Source organism: Bos grunniens, chromosome X (assembly GCF_055505025.1).
Source record: "Bos grunniens cultivar Pamir isolate PY7600 chromosome X, Bosgru_T2T1.0, whole genome shotgun sequence".
Lineage (NCBI taxonomy): Eukaryota > Metazoa > Chordata > Mammalia > Artiodactyla > Bovidae > Bos > Bos grunniens.
Window position 1 is genome coordinate 25,913,755 of NC_141194.1, and position 22,040 is coordinate 25,935,794.

The following is a 22,040-nucleotide window of genomic DNA, read 5'->3' on the forward strand; positions in this document are numbered from 1 at the left end:
CAATCCTCCTCTCACCACCATCAGTGGATCTTTGTTAGCACTCATGTGGCAAGTGGTCTCATTCCAGCCTTTCTTTCTGAGGTTCTGCTTCCTAGAATCACTTCTGATACTATCTTAATTTGGGATTTCTAAGAAGCAGATGCTGAGACAAAGATTGAAAAGAAAGTTATTTATTTGGGAGATGATTCCCAGGAAGCATCAGCAGAATAAAAAATGAGAATGAGAACGATGAAAGCCAATAAAAGGTGTATGAACAACCCTGTGCCTCCACTCTTGAGTGGGATCTCTGGGAGACAGTACTAAATGTGTCTGAAGATTTAGCCCCTTGAGGAAGCTGGAGTGTCTTCCAACTCCTATCCCATATTGGCTGAGGATTTCTCAAAACCCAGAACTCCCTGCCAGCCCCTTCTATATAAGGGCTGAGTTAAGCTCAGGCAGAGTCACAGATGTTTGCAGGACACTGTCAAAATGTACTGGAACTCTAACAGTATGATGGCTTCTAATTGGGATATTCAGATTGCTATGAGAACACGGATTCATGCTGCTGGGGAAAATTCCAAGAAGGTTTCAGAAACTTGGTAACATTTACCATGGTAGATGATGTCATGAAGTAGCTGCAATTTCCACAGAGACAAAAAAAAAAAAAAAAATTAATGTGCAAGAATGGCTAAGACTAGGGTCAGAGGAATGCCTACATCTGAGGAGTGGCTTGAGAAAGAGTAGACAGAGGTCAAGTTCAATGTTAGTAAAGGTCAGTGCTAATGGGTGGCAGTCAGTTTGCAGACTTTCATTGTCTCTAATCTCTTAACTATTGGAAATTTTAATCAGGGGGGAAATTTTTTTAAATGTCCCTTATTGAATCTGTTCAATAGCTGACATTATAAAACAAAGGCGATAGCAAAAGAAAATACCAAATATTAGTGTCTCTTATGCCATGCATAATTTTGTTCTCTTTGTAAGGATTCATACAACAGCTAGCTATTCAGGGGTTTTGAACACAAGCATGAATGTTATTTGGTTCTGACTTTTGTCACTGGAATAACTAAGTGATTTTCAATTCAGTAGTTATAAATCTTTCTATAAAAACATGCACACAATTTTTTATTCCCACATTGCCACCCTCTTTGCCATTTGCAGATGAATTATTAGAACAAAGTTATAAACCTCCACACATTGGATATCTGTAGTAGAAAATACTGACACAACCATAAAAAGTGCTTTCATTTTTGTCAAGCTTTGCTCTCTTCTCCAGCCTTTATTCATCTCCTTTTCCCCTGGCCCTCAAAATATACAAGCCAGTAGCATATGCTTTGTTTTTTTTTTTTTTTTTTCCCTCTTGCCTTACTGCCTTTTCAAAAGGGGGTGGCTTGGGTTAGAGACATGCTTTAGGTCTGATACGTTGTTGAGGGAATTATTAATATTTGCTGAAATTGACTTAATTTCTGCAGGCTAATGTTTTGTACTGTTTGTTTGTTTCAAAGAAGCATGTGAATAAAGCCAAAGCCTCCATTTTTTCAATTAACAAAAGGATGGAGCAAGTCGATGGTTCTAATAGTCATGATTAATAATTTTTACTATCCCAAGGAAATTGCTAGCATTTTTTTTTGCTTTAATTCTTCGCTGTTAAAAATCTGTTTACTGCTTATATTGATTAATTTATGGAAGCATGCATCCTAAAACATTTTTTTTTGACATTTACATCAAAGATATGTCTTAATGATTCAGGACCGACCTGGCCATGTCACCATTTCTTTTTTCAATTTACATTATGTCTAAAAGTGAACACACATTTTACTATATTTTGTTGTTTCTTTAAAAAAAATTGTCTCCTATGTAAATATTAAATGTTTAAAGTTATGCTGAAATTTTTGTGAGTAAAAATGTTTTCAGGGCTTTAGCCTGGCATGGTGGCCACCATTTGCACAGTAGTCAGTGAGTATTCACATTACATCATATCAAGGACATTATAGAGGATTCTCTAGTGGATGGTAGGGGAAGAAAAGTCATCAAAGATATTTTGAATAAATACTAGGAATAAGATATTGTATGATATTCAAGCTGGGGTAGTTTCCTTATGGGTAAATAATGTTTTCATTTCATGAGTATAAATGGTGTTAAAATGAAGATGATAATTATGATTAATAATATCTAGAATCTATTAAATACTATTGGCTTAGCAGCATGCTGAAATCTTTACATAATTATCTTGTTTGATCCTCATAACAACCCTGACTTAAAGGTGTTAACATCCTCATTTTATTGATGAGAAAACCACGCTCAGAAATGTGAAGTACTCCTTCAAGTCACACATTGCAAGTAAGTGACAAACCTGATATTTAAACTAAGTCTGTAACTAAGGTACATTACCTCTCCAAATATTCTCTGGGAGCCAAGAAATATTGACTTAATTTTAAAGTGACATAAATGATTAAAATTAGATCCATTTTGAAAGCAGGATATAAATGGGAGAAATGAGCAGAAAAGCACCGGATACTTGAAAATGGGAAGGAATGTGAGATACACCAAAAAGAAATGATCTGCAGAATGGAAGGCTACAGAAACAAAGACAATCTAAAGTCACCCAATTTCATAATTTTGCTAAAGGCTAACCTGGAAACAGGGACTATTAAAACCAAAAATATATATCAAGACTAAAAATAATCCTATTACCTGACAGAGTAATTCCAAATCTAATACATGGCTCTTTATACATAATTCAAAATTCTAACCCATACAAAATAAAACAGCTGCAACAAAGATGTTTATCTATCATTATTTTAATATTAAAAAGAAAGCCAAAATATTTAAAAGAAGAAAATAGATCAAACATGGGTAAAAGGTTAAGTAAATTATAGAAAATCATTTCAGTGGAATATTCAGCAACAATGAAAATTATGTTTAGAAAGAGCATGCAGTAAAATGGTAAATGTTTTTTGAAATGTTTTTAAAGAAAAAAGTAGGGCTCAAGATTTATCTACCTTATGGTTACAACTATATAAAAGAAATGACACTATGATTGGGAGAAATTGTAGGAAATAGGCTGAAATGATTGAATATGTTAAATGATAGAACTACAAATATTCTTTTACAAGGAAAATATAAACAAAGGATTCTGAAATAAAGGGGAGGAAAATGCCTTCAGAGGGGAATATACCTGATTTTCCTCTTATTGCATTTTTTCCTCTGAGGCCCAAGAACCAAATCCCACTTCTCTCTATCGAGAGGCACTACTAATTACCTAATACCCCTTCCTTTAACTTAATAAAAGAACTTCCATTTGTTTCACAGCTGGAGTGGGCAGCGTGTCCAAGATTTTCTTGCAAGTAGGAATGGTCTGGCCATGAATAGGTTTTGTGTGACACGTGAATAGTGTTGCCATTTTTTTATAAAGCAAAATACAGGATGCCCAGTTATGTTTGAATTTCAAATAAACAACACATAATTTTTCAGTATAAGTATACAGAAAATATTACATGAGACATACTTAAATACTACCAAAGTTATTCATCATTTATCTGAACTTCAAATATAACTGAGTGTCCTGTATTTTTTCTGGCAAGCCTTGGTAAAGAACTTGGAAAGGTAAAGTTTTTTGATGCAGTGTGTATTGAAATTATATAGCCCTGTTGGTTTGGATTGTGTTTCACTGTAAGTAACAGGAACCAGGTGATAATGGTATAATGAAATAAGATCTTACTTTTCTCATACAAGATGCTGGAAAGGAAGAAATCCAGAGGGCACACCTGCTTGCGGAAATGAAGAAATAAGGCTCCTTCAAGCTTCTGCCTGCACCACCAAAGCCTGTGTCTCTGGTCCTAAGAGTGGCAATATGGTGGCCCCACTTCTAGGCATCTTGTGTGGATCCTGGAGAAAAAAAGAGAATAAAGGCGATGAGTGAAAGGTGCCTGCCAATTTAATCCGCTTTTTTGTCCTTTCCTTGTTATTATTATTATTATTATGTTTTACTTTTTAGTTGAATGGCTTGACAGGTGGGACCAGGGATTGAACCCATGCCCCCTGAGGTGGGAGTGTGGTGTCTTAACCACTGTATCACCAGGGAAGTCCTATTATTATCATTTTTAATCAGGAAAACTAACTTGGCGAGGGAAGCTTTACCTGGTAACTTAGTGGCTTTCTGTCACATTACATTCTATTTCTTACTAGAAAGCACTTTCCTTCCACCAACAAGAACAACATCTACTCATTATTCATTATTCCCCTGCTTAAACTCCAATCCCTTCCTCAAACATGCTCTGCATACATGAGTCCTCTGTGATTCCTGAACATGGGAAAATGTGTGTATGTTCCTTAGAGTTTAGTTCTGAACTAAACTCTTGCTTGTATTGACCCTTTTGCTTGATATAATTGTGTTATCTTTATAAGTGGACAGTATGATCTTTGAGAGAGGGAACTCTGCCTTCTTCACAATATGCCTGCAATGTACCAGGCTCCCAATAAATGTCTATTGATGGGTTTCCCAACTTCACCAGGTTTAACAAAATGCCTTAAGAAATCTATAAGTAAGTAAGTAAAAAAAAAAAAAAAAAAAGAAAGAAAGAAACCTCTAAGTATAAGCCTTCTAAAGCTGGAAATAGAAAGGTGGAAGTGAAGCAGAATGCCTTTTATTTTTACTTTATTTATTTATTTAATGGTTCCCTGCATATGCAATGCATTTACATGGTTTAAAATTCCAAAGATATAAAAGACTGTACAGTGTGAAATATCTCCTTTCTGCATCCTTGCCCTAGCACCTAGCTTCTCTCCCTCATGCAACCAACATCATCAATTTCTTGTATTCTCTAGAGAGAACTTTTGTATTTACAAGCAAATGTGCATATTTTAAAATTCATTTTGAATATTAAACAGTCTCTATGTACTGAGCTAGCTGCATTACATTTAATCCTCCCAACAACTGAATGAAGCAGGTTGTTCTTGTTTTCCCCAGCTTACTGAGGTACAAATGACAATTAAAAATTGTATATATTGAAGGGGTAAAATGTGATGATTTGATATACATATACATTGTGAAATAATTACCATGATAAAGCTAATTAACACATTCATCACTTCACATAGTTACCTTTTTTTTTGCATATGGTGGGAACACAAGGTCTAGTCTCTTAGCAGGTTTCAAGTACATAATACAGTTTTATTAATTATAGTTACCAAATCATCAGAGAAATGCAAATTGAAACCATGATATATTACCTCACACCTATTAGAATGGGTGTCATCAAGAAGACAATAGATGACAAATGTTGGAGAGGATGTGGAGAAAGGGGAGCCCTTGTGCACTGTTAGTAGGAATTTAAATTTGAGTAGCCACTGTGGCAAACAGCACTGAGTGGCGGGGGGGGGGGGGGGTTCCTAAAAAAAATTAAAACAATAACATCGTATGATCCAGCAATTCTACTTCTACATGTTCATCCAAAGGCGGTGAAATCCCTATCTTAAAGAGATGTCTGTTCCCATGTTCACTGCAGCATTATTCACAATAGTGAAAATAGAGGGAAAAAACCTAAGTGTCCACTGAAAAAAGATGAATAAAGATAAAGAAAATGTTATATATATATACATATGTATGTATACACACACATATATTAGAATATTATTCAGTCATAAAAAAGAAGGAAATCTTGCCATTTGCAACAATATGGATAAAACTGGAGGACATTATGCTAAGTGAAATAAGCCAGACATAGAAAGACAAACACTGGACTACCTCATTTATATGTGGAATCTAAAAATGTCGAACTCACAGAGGAAAGTTTATCTATTACCTTCATTTTGCAGAGGAGGAAACTGAGATATAGAACCACATGACTGCATAAACCACAGCTGATATTTGAACCTAGGAAGTCTGAATCCAGATGCCATGCTCTTAACCACAAAAATACATTTTCCCTATATGAGGAATAGCTTTATAAGAATTATTCAAAATAAATCTACTCTCAAAGGCTTAGATAGCCCACAGAGGGGAAAAATTATCTCCCTGTATCTGGAGAGAATTAGATATAGTACTTGTGCATTTCTTAATTAAGGAAGTGTAGTTGAGAAATTTCAAGATTGCAGACTTAGATCCCTTATCTCAAGACAGAATTCGTCCCTGTGGTCATATGACTACAGCTGAGCATGAACACCATTTGTCCCTGTATGGCGTGGTAAAAAGAGTACAAATGTGGAACAATTGGACATATTTCTCCCACTGAAAGTGAAACCAGGTTTGCAAGGAAGATCATTCATTCTGTCGGTGCCTCTTAAGTAGGATTCTTGTCTCTTTGCCTTTATTTCAGACTCCTCCAGGCTCCGATCTCCAAACTGCTTCCCTTTCTTCCCTGTCCTAATTCCTCTGTATCTGTCTCGACTGCTCCTCTACACTTTTTTACATCTGTTAATCAGCCCTGTGATTTCAGCTTGGCTATGCTATTCTGCGTCCTTTTCCAGGAAACTGCTGGCTGCTTCCATGTAATAGAGAGAAAAGATAAAGGGTGACACAAATAGACGTTTTATGCATAAACCCAAAATAAACAATATGACCTAGAGTTAACTTTATGCTAAAAGTGCACAATCAGGCTACAGAAATTCTTAGTAAATTCTAAATAGTTAATGAACATGATTTACAGTTTTTGAAGAACTGCAGAACTTTGCCAACTTATACAAAAGTAGGGAAAAGCAAACTCCAATGGACCCAGTTGCAGAAAGCAAAGAAGAACTAAAAAGCCTCTTGATGAAAGTGAAAGAGGAGAGTGAAAAAGTTGGCTTAAAACTCATCATTCAGAAAACTAAGATCATGGCATCCGATCCCATCACTTCATGGCAGATAGGTGGGGAAATAATGGAAACAGTGACAGACTTTATATTGGGGGGCTACCAAATCACTGCAGATGGTGACTGCAGCCATGAAATTAAAAAATGCTTGCTCCTTTGAAGAAAAGCTGTGACCAACCTAGACAGCATATTCAAAAGCAGAGACATTACTTTGTCAACAAAGGTCTGTCTAGTCAAGGCTACGGTTTTTCCAGTAGTCATGTATGGATGTGAGAGTTGGACTATAAAGAAAGCCGAGTGCCAGCGAATTGATGCTTTTGAGCTGTGGTGTTGGAGAAGACTCTTGAGAGACCCTTGGACTGCAAGGAGATCTAACCAGTCTATCCTCAAGGAATCAGTCCTGAATATTCACTGGAAGGACTGATGCTGAAGCTGAAACTCCAATACTTTGGCCATGTGATGCGAAGAACCAACTCATTTGAAGAGACGCTGATGCTGGGAAAGATTGAAGGTGAGAGGAGAAGGGGACGACAGAGGATGAGATGGCTGAATGGCATCACCAACTTTATGGACATGATTTTGAGTAGGCTTTGGGAGTTGGTGATGGACAGGGAAGCCTGGCGTGCTGCAGTCCACGGGTTCACAAAGAGTTGAACATGACTGAGCAAAAGAACTGAACTGAACTGAATGGATAGTGAGCTGGTGAGCCCTCGAGGAACTCAGGAAGGAAAGACCTGCCATCTAGCAGCCATCAGACTGCAGCCACTCCCTACCTGGAGCCCCCAGGAAGCTCAGGATGTGAAAACAAGATACTGGTCCCAGATAGCTGAGGTGCATATCAAAGGAATAATTTCAGTTAGCCCAGAGGCTTGCGTCTTCCCCTACAGAGAAAAGTACTAATTTCCTTAACTTGAAATATCTGGTTTTCCTTTAATCAACAATATTTTGATGTTCAGAATACCTGCCCTTTGTTGCAAACCGTCTATATAACCTGGCTCCTCCCTTCATCTCCTCAGAGGAGTTTTCTCAGGGTTATTTGAGATGCTGTCTCCTGGGCTTGAAGTCTTAAATTTTCCCACTAAATAAAACAAAACTCTTAACTTTTAGGTTGTGTGTGTGTTTAATTATACAGAGGCAATAATCATTTGTATGGGATACAAATATTTTTATAGGCTCGGAAAAAGCCAGATTTTTAAAAGCAAGCTACAGAATCTCATTTGGAAGAGTGATGGGGCGGGGCTTGCTGTAGGCTAGGAGAGGAATCTCCACTTACAAATTTGATGAAGTTCTCAATTCACAGTTTTTGCCAATGATTTATTACTTTTTTTCTCCTAAAAGTCAGAAATAGGGAGTAAATTGGCATTTATCTCACAGATCACTTTAAGCTGTCTTGGACTATATAAATATAAGCTATCATCATAGTCTAGTTAGGTTTAGGAGTGGAGAGCTGAATGTTTTCAAGTCAGAAGCTGAAAGAGAAATGAGGTTGGGGGTTTTTTAATAGAGATGGGAAGAAGAATCTTCTTAAGGAAGAAAGAGCCAAGAAGGTGTTGACAGGCTGGGACCTGAGAGAGAAGAGGGGCAAGGACAAATAACAATGTTCCCTTCCTCAGGCTTCAGTTTCTAACAAGATGCTGGGGAACCACTCCTGATGGCTCCCCTGAGAGCTGCCCCAGGAAGGAAGCCTAAGGGAGAATCATAAAAAAAAAAAAAATGTGAGAACCCCATGTTGTGATAGATGGGGAGGGAGGGTGGGGGATAGACTTTTCTGATGTGATATTGGGGGATGGTCAGGGTGGTCAAGTTAGGCCTGGGGCTGGAAGCTACCAGACTGCTTTGCAAGATGGGGTGTGTGTGTGTGTGTGATAGAGGAGTGCTGTAGGAATACTTCTCTTGATTCTTCTTTGCTTTCGTCTTCTGTCTTCACATCTTTAACAATTAAGAACTTGGGTTGAAGTGGACATTAGTTAAAGCAGTAAAAACACTATTCAACAAGTACTGCAGTAGGGGAAAGAGCTAAGCTCAATTCCTAATTTGCTCAGAAAGTGGGTGTGTTTTTTTTTTCCCCAGTCATTTTCCCAGAATTTATTTTTCCTTGAAGCACAAATCCTCTTTTCTTGTTAGACTATGAAAGTGGGTGTTTTAAAGGGGGAATGTGGGAGTGGTGGGGAGGAGGGCAAAAGCTAAGTCAAGGAAGTGAAAAATAACAAAAGGCGAGTAAGAGGGTTGGTCACTGTTACTGATTAGGCTTCTGTGTCTGCTAACTGACATTTATCAAAGTTCTGCTTCCATACTTCCAGAGAAACTGACAGAGGGTCTATCCTTCCTGATGCTTACATTTCAAAGGAATGGCATTCAGGTCCTTGAGAAAGATACCTCTGTGATGCAGATGCAGGAGATACATATACATCTTTTTTTTTTTTTTTGCTACAAAGTGCAGCATGTGGGATCTTAGTTTCCCAAACAGGGATCGAACTGCACCCACTGCAATGGAAGGGCAGAGTCAACCATGGACTGCCAGGGAAGTCCTGACATCTTTTCTTGATTTCGGAAAGGGAGGTCAGGGGCCAATCTTCAGGGTGTTAGCTGGAACAAAGAATGAATTCTTTTGGCAGCTTCCAAGCTTTTCTAGATAGGAATTCAAGGGGAGACTGGGCTGTCCCAGAGACCTGGCCCTAGGCTTCCAGAAGCTGTGCTCAAGTTTGTTCAAGTCTCTCAGGGCAGGGACCTGGATGGGGCCACAGGATCAGAGAGTTTTCAGTGTCCACAACGATAAAAGCAAGGCTGCTCAGAAGCCCTGTGCTCTTGGAGCACTGAGAAAATTAGAAGGACAGAACTGGACCTCTGGTACTTACTTCTCCACACCGTGACCCCCAAACACTCAAGTTGGAAGTTTACAACATCCCTTCAATGTTACTTTTCCTGAGGGGGTAGAAGGATGCAAATCGAAGCCGTGATCCCAAGGAGCAAAGGGTAACTGGGCCTGGCTACAGTTTGGGGAGGCCTGTTGCTATCACTTTAGGGCTTATCCACTGCTCCCTACAACACTCTGAATGAATGGGCCTGAATGAATGAGTGATGCTTTCTCCTACTGTCCTGCCTTACAGGGGAGTCAGTAATCTGCAGGGGGAAAGGATGAGCTCACAAGACATTCTGAAGAGCTCATCTCCTTCAAAAGGAAAATAAATCCCGTATTCCACATTCTACTGGAAGCAGAAAGTATTAGAGCAAACAAAGAATTTAAATGTATCTTAAAAATGGTGTGTTTAAAAAAAGAAATGATTGAAACAGAAAATGATAGAATAAAGAGCAGAATACTTAACTGAGGAATAAATTAATGAATTTGGAGACCAGACTGAGGAAATCTTGTAGAAGTTACAAGCTTAGGAGGACTTCCCTGGTGGTCTAGTAGCTAAGATTCCATAGTCCCAATGCAGGGGGCCTGGGTTTGTTCTCCTCTTGGGGGAACTAGATCCCACAGGGAGATCAAAGGCCCTGAGTGCCACAATTAAAATCTGGCACTGCCAAATAAAATAAATTGAAAATATAGGAAAGGAGACTATACGAGACAAGCCAAGAGAAACGGAAGATTGGGTGCAAAAGGTCTGATACCCAGAATAACAAGGTAGAAAAAAAGAGAAAAAAGATGGAGATGAGAAAAATATTTGAGGACACACACAAAATGAACTAAACATTTTTAACAACTTCACACTGAAAGGGCCCAGAAAGTGCCAAAAAAAGAAGTTTTTTTATTAAAAAAAAAAAAAGCGAGAGAGAAGTGGTTTTTTTATTTTTTTTTAAATCCATACCTGGGCATATTATAATGAAATATAAGAATACAAAGACAAAATTCTAAGCACAGAAATAAAAGAGTGGATGTCATACAAAAGAAGAAGAATCAGACTGATGTCAGATTTTTCAACAACAGTGGATGCAAATGGGTGCTTTCAAAGAATTGAAGGAAAATAACTTTGAACATAGTATTTTATATCCAACAAGATGTCATTTAAATAAGAGGACATGATAAAAATATTCTCAGGCATACAATATTTTAAAAATCTTTGCTACACAAAAATGCATATGAAACACTTCTGGATAAGTTCTTTAAAAGAAGAGGAAAGACAAATTTGGAGACCTTGGAAGAGAGATATAAATTAAAGGTTGTCAAATACATAGCTTACTAATGGTTGTTATTACCCACTTCAGTAATTGTGCCTAGGAAATCCCATGGAGAGGAGCCTGACAGGCTACAGTCCATGGGGTTGCAAAGAGTCGGACATGACTTAGTGACTAAATAACAACAACAATGGGTGCTATTGTTTAAAAAATAATAAAGATCAAAGAAAAAAAGGGAAAATTTATCTGTAGTAACCAGTTACAAGCAGCCCTCCATATCTGTGGGTTCTGCATTCATTAGAGAGGGCCCACTTTACTATACCATTTTATGTAAGGGATTTGAGCATCTGTGGATTTTGGTATCCACAGGCATCCTAGAACCAATCCCCTGATGATATTAGTGACTCTAAGTGTACTGTGCATATGATACCTGGAACTCTTGTTTGCATGCAGATTCTGATTCACTAGGTCTGCAATGGGGCCCAAAGTTCTGCAATTCTACTAAATTCCCAGGAGTTACTGATGCTGCTGGTCCTTGGACCACATTTTAAGTAAAATCCAGGTCACTGGTCTGATCAACATGATGGGTATTGGAAAGAAGAGCAGACAGGGGGTGAGAGAGCCCTTACTTTACTCAGGGTGAGCTATAGATTCAATTAAGAAAATAACATAGGAGTAAAAAGAAATGTAGAATGACGGAGACACATTGGAATAAGAAATTTTGAGTGAATGACAGTTGTTCAGTCATGTCCGACTCTTTGTGACCCCATGGACTGTAGCCTGCCAGGCTCCTCTGTCCATGGAATTCTCCGGGCAAGAATACTGGAGTGGGTTGTCAATAATGATGATAAATATGAGGAGAAGAAAACTACCAGTTCAAAGATACAGATTAATAAATAGGATAAAAAGGTCAAATCCAGATTTAAAGAATTTACATGAGAAACATTTAAAGCATTAGGGCATGCTAAAGTTGAAGGGTAAAGAATGGGGAAAAATAAGACACAACAGGAAAACCTCAACCAAATCAACAGCTAAATTATATTAAATTACAATAGATTTAAAACAAAAAAAAATATTGGGAGTGGAGATAGTCATGACACAATAAAAAGGTTCAATCCATCAACAAAGTATAGCAATTCTAAACAAGTATACATCAATAAAATAGGCTCAAAATATATGTACTGATCAACAGATATTATTATATTAATGAATTCATTATCATTGTAGGGAATTTCAACACAAGTTACGAAATATCAGTTTAGCAAAGACAGAAGAAATAAATAGCACAATTGACAAAATTGATTTAATGGAGATTATATACATAAGGAGAAAAGAGAGAGAGAGAAACCCATAGTTATTTCTGTTTCCTCTAGGGAATATATAATTATTTATCATGCACATGTGGAATATTTATAAAAAACTGATCATATAACAGCCAATAAAGAAATCCTCTAAAATTTCAGATCTTATATCTAACCATAATATCATAAAGTTAGATGGTAAGTTTAAAAATTAAAAATATCCTTGAATATTTGGAAATTTACACACACACACACACACACGGGAATAAATGACTCTTAGATCAAAGAAAAAAAATCACAGTGAATTCTGAAAATTTTGAAAAAACAGAATGATGGAGTAAACATTAGATACCAGAACCTATGCATGGTAAAAGTGATTTAAGGAAGACTTACAGCCTCAAATACTAATATTAAAAGAGAAGAGAGTCTCAAAGTTAGTGACTTACATATGCATCTTAAGATGTTAGAATATGATTAACAGAATAAACCTAAAGAAAGTAAAAGACAACAGGTAGCAGAAAACAGTATTTTTAAGAGCTCTCTGCACCCCTATGTTCATTGCAGCATTATTCAAAATAACCAAGATAAGGAAACCACCTAAGTGCCCATCAACAGATCAGTGCATAATAAGCATAGGAAACAATTGTGTACCTGGATATATACATGCATATATATATATATATATATATATGGAATATTATTCAACCATAAGAAATAAGGAAATCCTTTGATGAAACTAGAGGGCATTATGCTAAGTGAAGAACGTCAGACAGAGAGACAATTACTGCGTAATAATCACTTAAATGTGGAATCTAAAAAAGGCAAACTCAGAAAAACAGTAGACTAGTGGTTACCAGGGGCTGGGAGGTGAGGGAAATAGGGAGCTACCGGGCAAATTCTGGGTATCTAATATACAGCATGGTAATTATAATTCATAATTCTGTATTTATATACTTGAAAGCTGCTAAGAGTATATATCTTAAATATTCTCACCACAAAAAAGAAATATTAATTATGTGACAGAATAGAGGTTTTTGCTAATACTATAGTGGCAATCATTTCACAATATGTGTGTATCAGGTCAACAGGTTGTACACTTTAAACTTACACAATATTATATGTCAATTATAGCTCAATAACGCTGGAAAAATTAATTTCAAACAGAAAAGCAGAATTAAATAGAAATAAAAGACAAAAATACAGTAAGAAGGTCAACAAAATATGATTAAAATGGGGGCTACAACTACAGAAAATATTAGTTAGAATCTGGTCCTCACCTGCACAGGGTGAGCCCAGGAATTCAAAAACAAATTTGTGAGGTCTCTTTCTTGAATCTCTGCCACTTGCAATCTTTCTGGTACATTTTGCCAGGGGTAAAATGTACCAGGGGGTACATTTTGCCAGGGGTAAAATGTACCACGGGGTACATTTTGCCCCCACCCTTTCTGGTTTCCTGGCCAGAAACTGGGGCTCCATTATCCCCCACTGGCATGGTGTTGTGGAATTTTGTGATTAGACTCATGTCTTGGCTCAAAAAGAAGGACAGAGAGTGAAAACAAAACAAAACAATGAGGGTCTGTCCTATCCTCTTAAAACTGCAGCACCATAAAACAGAGAAGGTTCCCTCTCTGAGTTTTCATTCTTGCTGGTTCCAGTAACTTCAACTGCCACCTCCAGCACCATGACCAGCTTCGTGAGATGGTTGTATGGGGGGGGCCAGTGTTGGGGAGGGAGGTCCAAGAGGGAGGGGATATATGTATACATATAGCTGGTTCACTTCATTGTACACCAGAAACTAACACAATATTGTAAGGCAACTATACCCCCAATAAATAATAATAAATTTTTAAAACGCAAAGAACAAAATGACAAAGTTGTGTAAATGACAGAGTAGCATAAATGTTGATATTTTGCAATAAAACTGTTGTATCATCCTTTAGGAAAAAAAAAGAAAGGGGAGAGAAGTTGGGGTAAGATTTCTATACTCCTGAGCATTAAGAGCTCCTTACCCTTTGGAGCAAGAGGTAGAGGGCTTCCCTGGGAGTCCCCTCTGTCTGAGCTCATGCCCAAGTTTCCTGTTGTTGACTTCAGGTTGAGAGATAATCATGGGGAGAAAAAGGTAAACTCAATGCAAATTTGTTGGTACTTCTAATGCAGGTGCTCATTCCTGATCTGCCTACTACTATTTCCTTTTCAGGGTTTTCAAATAGCTGCTCCATGCATTCTGTCCAGGGTTCAATGTAGCCACTGGAACAGAAAGAGTTAAGTGTGCTTGCCACATTTTATCCAGAACTAGAACCGATAATCCTTTTATAAAGTTAAAACAACAGAAATTTAAAATCTGCTTTAGGAATACCTGTAAGATGCAATAAAACTATATAAAAAAGAAGTCAAAAGAATGATGCACATGGAATTCGGGATGGTGTTTCCTTCGAGTAAGTAAGGGGAGGCAGATGGATAGGTTGACAGTGGTACCTTGCCATATGTTTAATACAGGTTATTATCAAGATGCTTGTTTTTGTTTTGGATGGTGTTTTCTCGAGCATTTATAATCTCATGAAAAACAACTAACTAAACTACGTGAATAAAACTGGGCTGCACACAGACCAATAAAAACGACTATTAACCAAGAATCAGGAACCATACAATTTGGTACACCTAAGATTCAAAAAAGAACGAAAAAAAGAAAAAGAAGAAAAATTCTCCTTGCCTTGAAACTTCCCTGATGGTCCAGTGGTTAAGAATCTGCCTTCCAATGCAGGGGACATAGGTTTGATCCCTGGTCCAGGAACTCATATACCACATGCCATAGAGCAACTAAACCCATGCACCGCAACTACTCAGCCCAGGCACTCTGGAGCCTGCACACAACAACCAGTGAGAAACCAGCTCGCCGCAATGAAGATCCCGCATGAGGCAACAAAGATCCCGCGAGACTCAACAAAGATCGCGTGTGATGCAACTCAAGATCTCGCCTGAGGCAACTAAGACCCAAGGCAGCCAAATAAATAAATTAGTCAATAAATATTATAAAATCCCCTTGCCTTTGAATGAATCAAAGGTTACAAATCAGGGTGGACTAAGCTACATTATACTAATAAATATACCTGGTATCTCTAGGCTGAGTACGATGAAAGTTGGCTTCTTACTTGCACAAAGCCCAAGCCTAATGCTTCTGGTTGCATAGCTTTCCTCTTAGCGATGACTGCTGCTGCTGAGTCGCTTCAGTCGTGTCCGACTCTGTGCGACCCCATAGACGGAAGCCCATCAGGCTTCCCCGTCCCTGGGATTCTCCAGGCAAGAACACTGGAGTGGCTTGCCATTTCCTTCTCCAATGCATGGAAGTGAAAAGTGAAAGGGAAGTCCCTCAGTCGTGTCTGACTCTTAGCGACCCCATGGACTGCAGCCTTCCAGTCTCCTCCGCCCATGGAATTTTCCAGGCAAGAGCACTGGAGTGGGGTGCCATTAGCAATGACTAGGATCCTACTTAGGAATAACTAGGGAGTTTAGATCCTTCTATCACGTGACTCCACTACTTTGAAGCCTTTTCCTTCAAGCCATGCATATGAGGGTTTCCCAGATGGTGCTAGTGGTAAAGCCTGCCAATCCAGGAGCCCTAAGAGACATGGGTTTGATCCCTTGGTCAGGAAGATCCCCTGGAGGAGTGCATGGCAACCCACTCCTGCATTCTTGCGTGGAGAATCCCATGGACAGAGGAGATTGGCCGGCTACAGTCCATGGAGTCGCATGGAGTTGGACAAGACTGGAGCAACTTAGCACACAGCACTCATGCATATGAAGAAGGCAAACAAGAGGATAAAGACAGAGGGGAGAGACCTCTCTGGAGATTCAAATGATGGAATCTGGAAGCTGTGGGCCACACATCTGTCCCCAGTCCTTGTGGTACCAGCTAGATACAAAAGGACTGGGCAACATAGTGTTTTTGTGTGCTTAAGAAGGAAATAAAAATGTTTGATGAACTGGTACCATTGTCTCTGTCATGAGAGCATTTTACTGTAATGATACATAAGATTCCATTTTTATTACCTATATTATGCCATGCTGTAATCTCTGTCTAGTACCTAGTTCCTGCTATATCATCACCTCATTCCAGTATATTATAATATTCTTCTAATAACTGGTAAATATTGGGTTAGCCAAAAATTTCATCTGAGGTTTCGTGCCAGCTTATGGAAAAACCCAAACAATCTTTTTGGCCATCCTAATAAATACACATAACACACACATGCATACACACACAAATTTGGCATGGCTATCTAGTTGTTAACATTATCTATAATATCTCCTCTTGTATGATTTACTTGAGAGTTGTTTTTCTCAATGTAAAAATCAGTTCAGAAGGTCATACTGATATTTACATAAAGTTAACATACCCTTCATTGTACTATTCTTAAGTGTTTAAAAAGTTGAAATATTAACATTTTCCCCAGGAAAGTGTAATTTCCTCATTTTTCCCTTCATTTAACAGAAACATAATAATTCACTTAGATCTCCTTTAGGAAAAAGAGAAATGAAGCAGAGTGATGCACAAAATCAAGAGCTCCGTATCCTGCTGGGGAAAACCATGCACTTGAAATTTTTACTGATCTGCCATTAAGTCTTTTGTTTACAGTTTGCCATATTAAGGAATAAATTAAGCTAATAAAGGCAACATACAAGACATGGAACTTCCATGTCTTGTCCTGTCAGAGTCCTGGCAGACTGTTTACTGCCACTGCAGGGTGCATGAGTTCAATCCCTAGTTAGGAAACTAAGATCCCACATTCCCTGTGGCCAAAAGATAAAAAATTAAAAATAAATTAAAAACTAAAAGGCAACATACAAGCCAGATATAAAAGTGATGGTTTTAGCAGATCAGAGTAGTGATTGAGAGAAGGTACAATTTCCAACTTCACCACTGTAAGACATTGAGCAAGATTTATTAATACTCTTTGTGACCTGGTTTCCTTATCTGTATATTGGTCATGACAACAGTACTTATTTCTTCTGAGGATTAGTGAGTTAGTACATAAAATGCCTCCAACGGTGCCTGGCACATAATAAGTACTGAATAAATACTAGCTATTATCATTCACGAAAGAATTGAACAAAGCTTTGATTGACACTAAAAAGTCAAAGACATGATTATCTTCATTGTCTAGTTCCTCTTCTATGTTACATTATATTAAATTATGTTGCAAAAAGAAAACCCCATTTATTTCCTGAAAGCACCTTTTAAAATAAACAAATCCTGCCTTTTTATATCATTTTGCAGGAAGACCCCCATATTTTAAAGTATTTGACTTTCACAAATGCCTGCCAAGAGTTTGTTTTATTAATTTCTATTGATCATTATTAATAATGCGTCATTGATGTGTGAGTTAAACTTTTTGCTTCTAGTTTTAAAACAAACTTCTTTGTAAAAAACTTTTTAATGAAATATAAATAGATTTCAAAAGTGCATACATTATATGCATGTTCAATGAATTTTCATAATTGATTACACTCGAGTAACTAACATCAGGATTAAAAAAAACACAATTTTACTAGCACCTCCGAAGCTCTCCTTAAACATACTTCTGGTTACTTGTCTCACTAAAGGTAGCTACTATTCCGATGTTTTACAATGTGGATTAGTTTGGGTCTTTCTGTAAACACAGTCTTACAGGATGTATTCTTTCATGTCTGCTTTCTTTTGCTCAACATTATGCTTATGAGATTGAAATATATTGTTGCCAGTAGCCGTGATTATTAGTTCTCGTTCCTGTAGGGTAGCCTGCTGTGAGAATATACCACAATGTATTTATCCATTCTACTGTGGATGAGCGTTTGTGTAGTTTCCAGTATGGAATTTTTTGAATAAAGCTGCTGTGAACTTTCTAATACTTGTTTTTGATGGACATACATCTGCATTTCTCTTGCGCATGTACCTAGAATGGAACTGATGGCATCATAGATTATACCAATTTTTAGAGTTAATAGGCGCTGCTGAAAAGTTTTCCAAGGTTACTGAAAAAAATTTTACTTACCCAGGACGCGAGTTACTATTGCTCCTACCCTTTGCCCACATTTTCTATCATCTATTATTTCATTTTAAACATTCTGGTGAATGTGTCATGATAGTGCATTGTGGTTTAAATTTACATCGTCATTATATCCTATGATGTCAATTTTTCATACATTCATTTGCCATTTGTTATCCTCTTTTGATCACTGAGGAAGGCTTTCTTATCTTTCCTTGCTATTCTTTGGAACTCTGCATTCAAATGGGTATACCCTTCCTTTTCTTCTTTGTCTTTCAAGTCTCTTCTTTTCCCAGCTATTTGTAAGGCCTCCTGCGACAACCATTTTGCCTTTTTGCATTTCTTTTTCTTGGGAATGGTCTTTGATCACTGCCTCCTGTACAATGTCACGAACCTCTGTCCACAGTTCTTCAGGCACTCTATGAAACATTCCACTCTGTGGAAAATTCTTAAAGAGATGGGAATACCTAACCACCTGACCTGCCTCCTGAGAAATCTGTATGCAGGTCAAGAAGCAACAGTTAGAACTGGACATGGAACAACAGACTGGTTTCAAATCAGGAAAGGAGTACATCAAGGCTGTATATTGTCACCCTGCTTATTTAACTTATAAGCAGAGTACATCATGAGAAATGCTGGGCTGGATGAAGCACAAGCTGGAATCAAGATTGCCGGGAGAAATATCAATAACCTCAGATATGCAGATGACACCACACTTATGGCAGAAAGCAAAGAAAGAAAGAGCCTCTTGATGAAAGTGAAAGAGGAGAGTGAAAAAGTTGGCTTAAAACTCAACATTCAGAAAACAAAGATCATGGCATCTGGTCCCATCACTTCATGGCAAATAGATGGGGAAATAATGGAAGCAGTGACAGACTTTATTTTTTTGGGCTCCAAAATCACTGCAGATGGTGACTGCAGCCATGAAATTAAAAGACGCTTGCTTCTTGGAAGAAAACTTATGCCCAACCTAGACAACATATTAAAAAGCAGAGACATTACTTTGCCAACAAAGGTCCGTCTAGTCAAAGCTATTTTTCCAGTAGTTATGTATGGATGTGAGAATTGGACTATAAAGAAAGCTGAATGCTGAAGAATTGATGCTTTTGAACTGTGGTGTTGGAGAAGACTCTTGAGAGTCCCTTGGACTGCAAGAAGATCCAACCAATCTATCCTCAAGGAAATCAGTCCTTAATATTCATTGGAAGGACTGATGCTGAAGCTGAAGCTCCAATACTTTGGCCACGTGATGAGAAGAATTGACTCATTTGAAAAGACCTTGATGCTGGGAAAGATTGAAGGTGGGAGGAGAAGGGAATGACAGAGGATGAGATGGTGGGATGACATCACCAGCTCAATGGGCATGAGTTTGAGTAGGCTCTGGCAGTTGGTGATGGACAGGGAGGCCTGGTGTGCTGCAGTCCATCGGGTCGCAAAGAGTCAGACACGACTGAGTGACTGAACTGAACTGAACTATCCTCTTTTCCAATGTGCATAAAATAAACTTCTTTAGTTGGCAAATATATTTGTGAGTATTATGTTTACCATTATTGTAACTAGCTGGTTAAAAGAAGTAGACTCACCTACACAGCTTGCATCGAATATAGTTGAACTGGTCCTGAGATGCTCTATTAATAAAACCATGAATTTCAGGCAGAGATAGGGTAAGTCTTAACCAAAAACAAAACCCATTTTTTTTATTATTTTGCAAAGAAGAAAACTATCTTACTTAAATGTCTGATTCTCTTCCATTCTATAGCTAGTACTAAAAAAACACAAACAAAAATTAAAACATCCTTGTTTCCACTTACACCACTGTTAAATTCTCTGATTGGAAAAGAAAAGAAATGAAAACAAACTAAAGACAAAATGAAACAAAGCATGCTTCTCTCCTACATCCTGTGTTCTAGGCACTCTGCTAGGTTCACATGCTAAAAAAACCCCAGGAGAAGTTTATCTTATTAAGTTCATTTTTTATAGGAGGACACTAAGACTCAGAGAAGGCAGAGAATTTTCTCAAGGCCATATAGTGATAGGCCAGGATTCAGAACAGATCCTATTATATCAGATATCTCTATTATGTCCTCAATTTATCTTTTTCAAGAAAAGGCTGACAGGCAATATGGCTGAGTCATGCTAGAAGGGAACTCCTACCACTTCCTAGCTTTGTGAGTTTAAATAACTATGTCATTCGGCCAAGTGAGACTCAATTTCCTCTGACTAAAATAAAGAGATTATTCGAGGTTATCTCTAGAGCCCCCTTCAAAAACAGATTCTCTGACTTTAAACACTTTTGATTTCTACTCCCAGGACCAGTGCTATTTCCTTCTAGGTAGAAGAAAATTGGTCTACTTAGATGTTACTCTTTATTCCTGGTCTTCACTCATTTTTGTGATTTTATTTTTTGCTCATCCCTCAAGGTCACTGAAATAACACCTTCTCTGTTCAGTCTTCCCTGACTCTTTTCGGCTGAATTCAGATCTCTCTTATAGAACTCATCACACTGTACTTCGCATGTGACATTTGTCTTTCTCCACTGCTAGACTTGAGTCCTGAACGGCGGGGACTGTGCCTTATTCATCCTTGGAGCCCCCGCATCCCACAGTGCCTGGCACATAGTATGCAATGGATAAACCATAGACAGGTGGGTCAATGAATGATCTGTTTCCAGTTAATGGGACCTCTATGACTATTTCTCGTTAACCTCTATGTTATGTTCCCAGCCACCAACCAAGCCTGTGATTACAAAGTCCCAGCTTCGGCCTGATGTCAGAGGGGATGTCTACATTGTAAATTATGCCTCAGAGTTTTTCTGTACTGTAGGCAAAAGAGTTAGGGGTTTTCATACTTCAGTTGATAATGAGTCAGTCATTGGCTAAGGCAGAGGAGGTCTGTACACTCGCTATAGGCAGGTCAAGCTGCCCCAGTAGCCTAAGAATAGTAGTCAAAGAAGATGCAGGGGCTGACCTTTAGATGAAAAACAGAGAGAAGCAAGTGATGGCTGTGAACACACAGAGGTCTGGGCTGAACTATGGCAGTGCCTGCTTCACTCGTTTTTCCTGTTCTACTTTCACTGGAAAAATATTATAAATCTAGTGAAGTCAAGAGACACTGGCATTTGATTCCATATTCTATGCTCTGAAACATCAGCTCATACCGCTCTCTTCCTTTACTAAGCTATTTTATATGCCTTAATTATCATGAAGTGCCCTGAATCATTTCAGTGGAAATGGTCTTCCATGTATAGACAGTGATACCAATTCATTTCATTTCTCAAACCCAGAAGACTTGTAATGCTGCCCTACCTCTTCCAAATCATTCAATGCAGGAAATGTTATTGTCATTTTTACCTGCTTCAACCACAATATTGTGAAGCTATGTTTTGTGCGTGATCAATTGAATGTAGAATGCATTGCCACAAGTCATGTGTCCTGGATACCATGAAGCCTGCTGAAAACACATTATAAAAGTAGCAAGTAGTCTGTTTTGGTAAAACCATAAGCAGGGATCAGAAATTCATCAAGAAATAGGGCTTTTAACTCCCGAGGTCTGGTCAGATTTCAGTAAAACTGTAAGCTTGACCATATATATCCATAATGTTACCCTCAGTACCTCATACTGTGCCTGGCACATAGTGGGTTTCAACGCACATTTCCAGAATCAATTATAATTTTGCCCACCTGAAATATTGTTCTGTGGTTTTATTTAAACTAGTTGTCAGCATGGAATGACTTCTGCATTCTCCCCTGGAAGTGGGTGAATTTCCATGGTGAGCAATTCCTCTATATACAGTTTGCAAATCATTTTGGGAACCTTCCAAATGAAAGGCACT

General features: G+C 38.0%; 1 long non-coding RNA gene across 1 annotated transcript; it reads left to right on the top strand.

Moving 5' to 3' along the window:
• Window positions 1-37: 37 nt before the first annotated feature.
• LOC147340007 (uncharacterized) lies at window positions 38-4,397 on the top strand. Its single transcript, XR_015159265.1, has 3 exons — window positions 38-564; window positions 2,240-2,316; window positions 3,712-4,397. It is a non-coding gene; the product is annotated as an uncharacterized LOC147340007 (long non-coding RNA).
• Window positions 4,398-22,040: the final 17,643 nt, after the last annotated feature.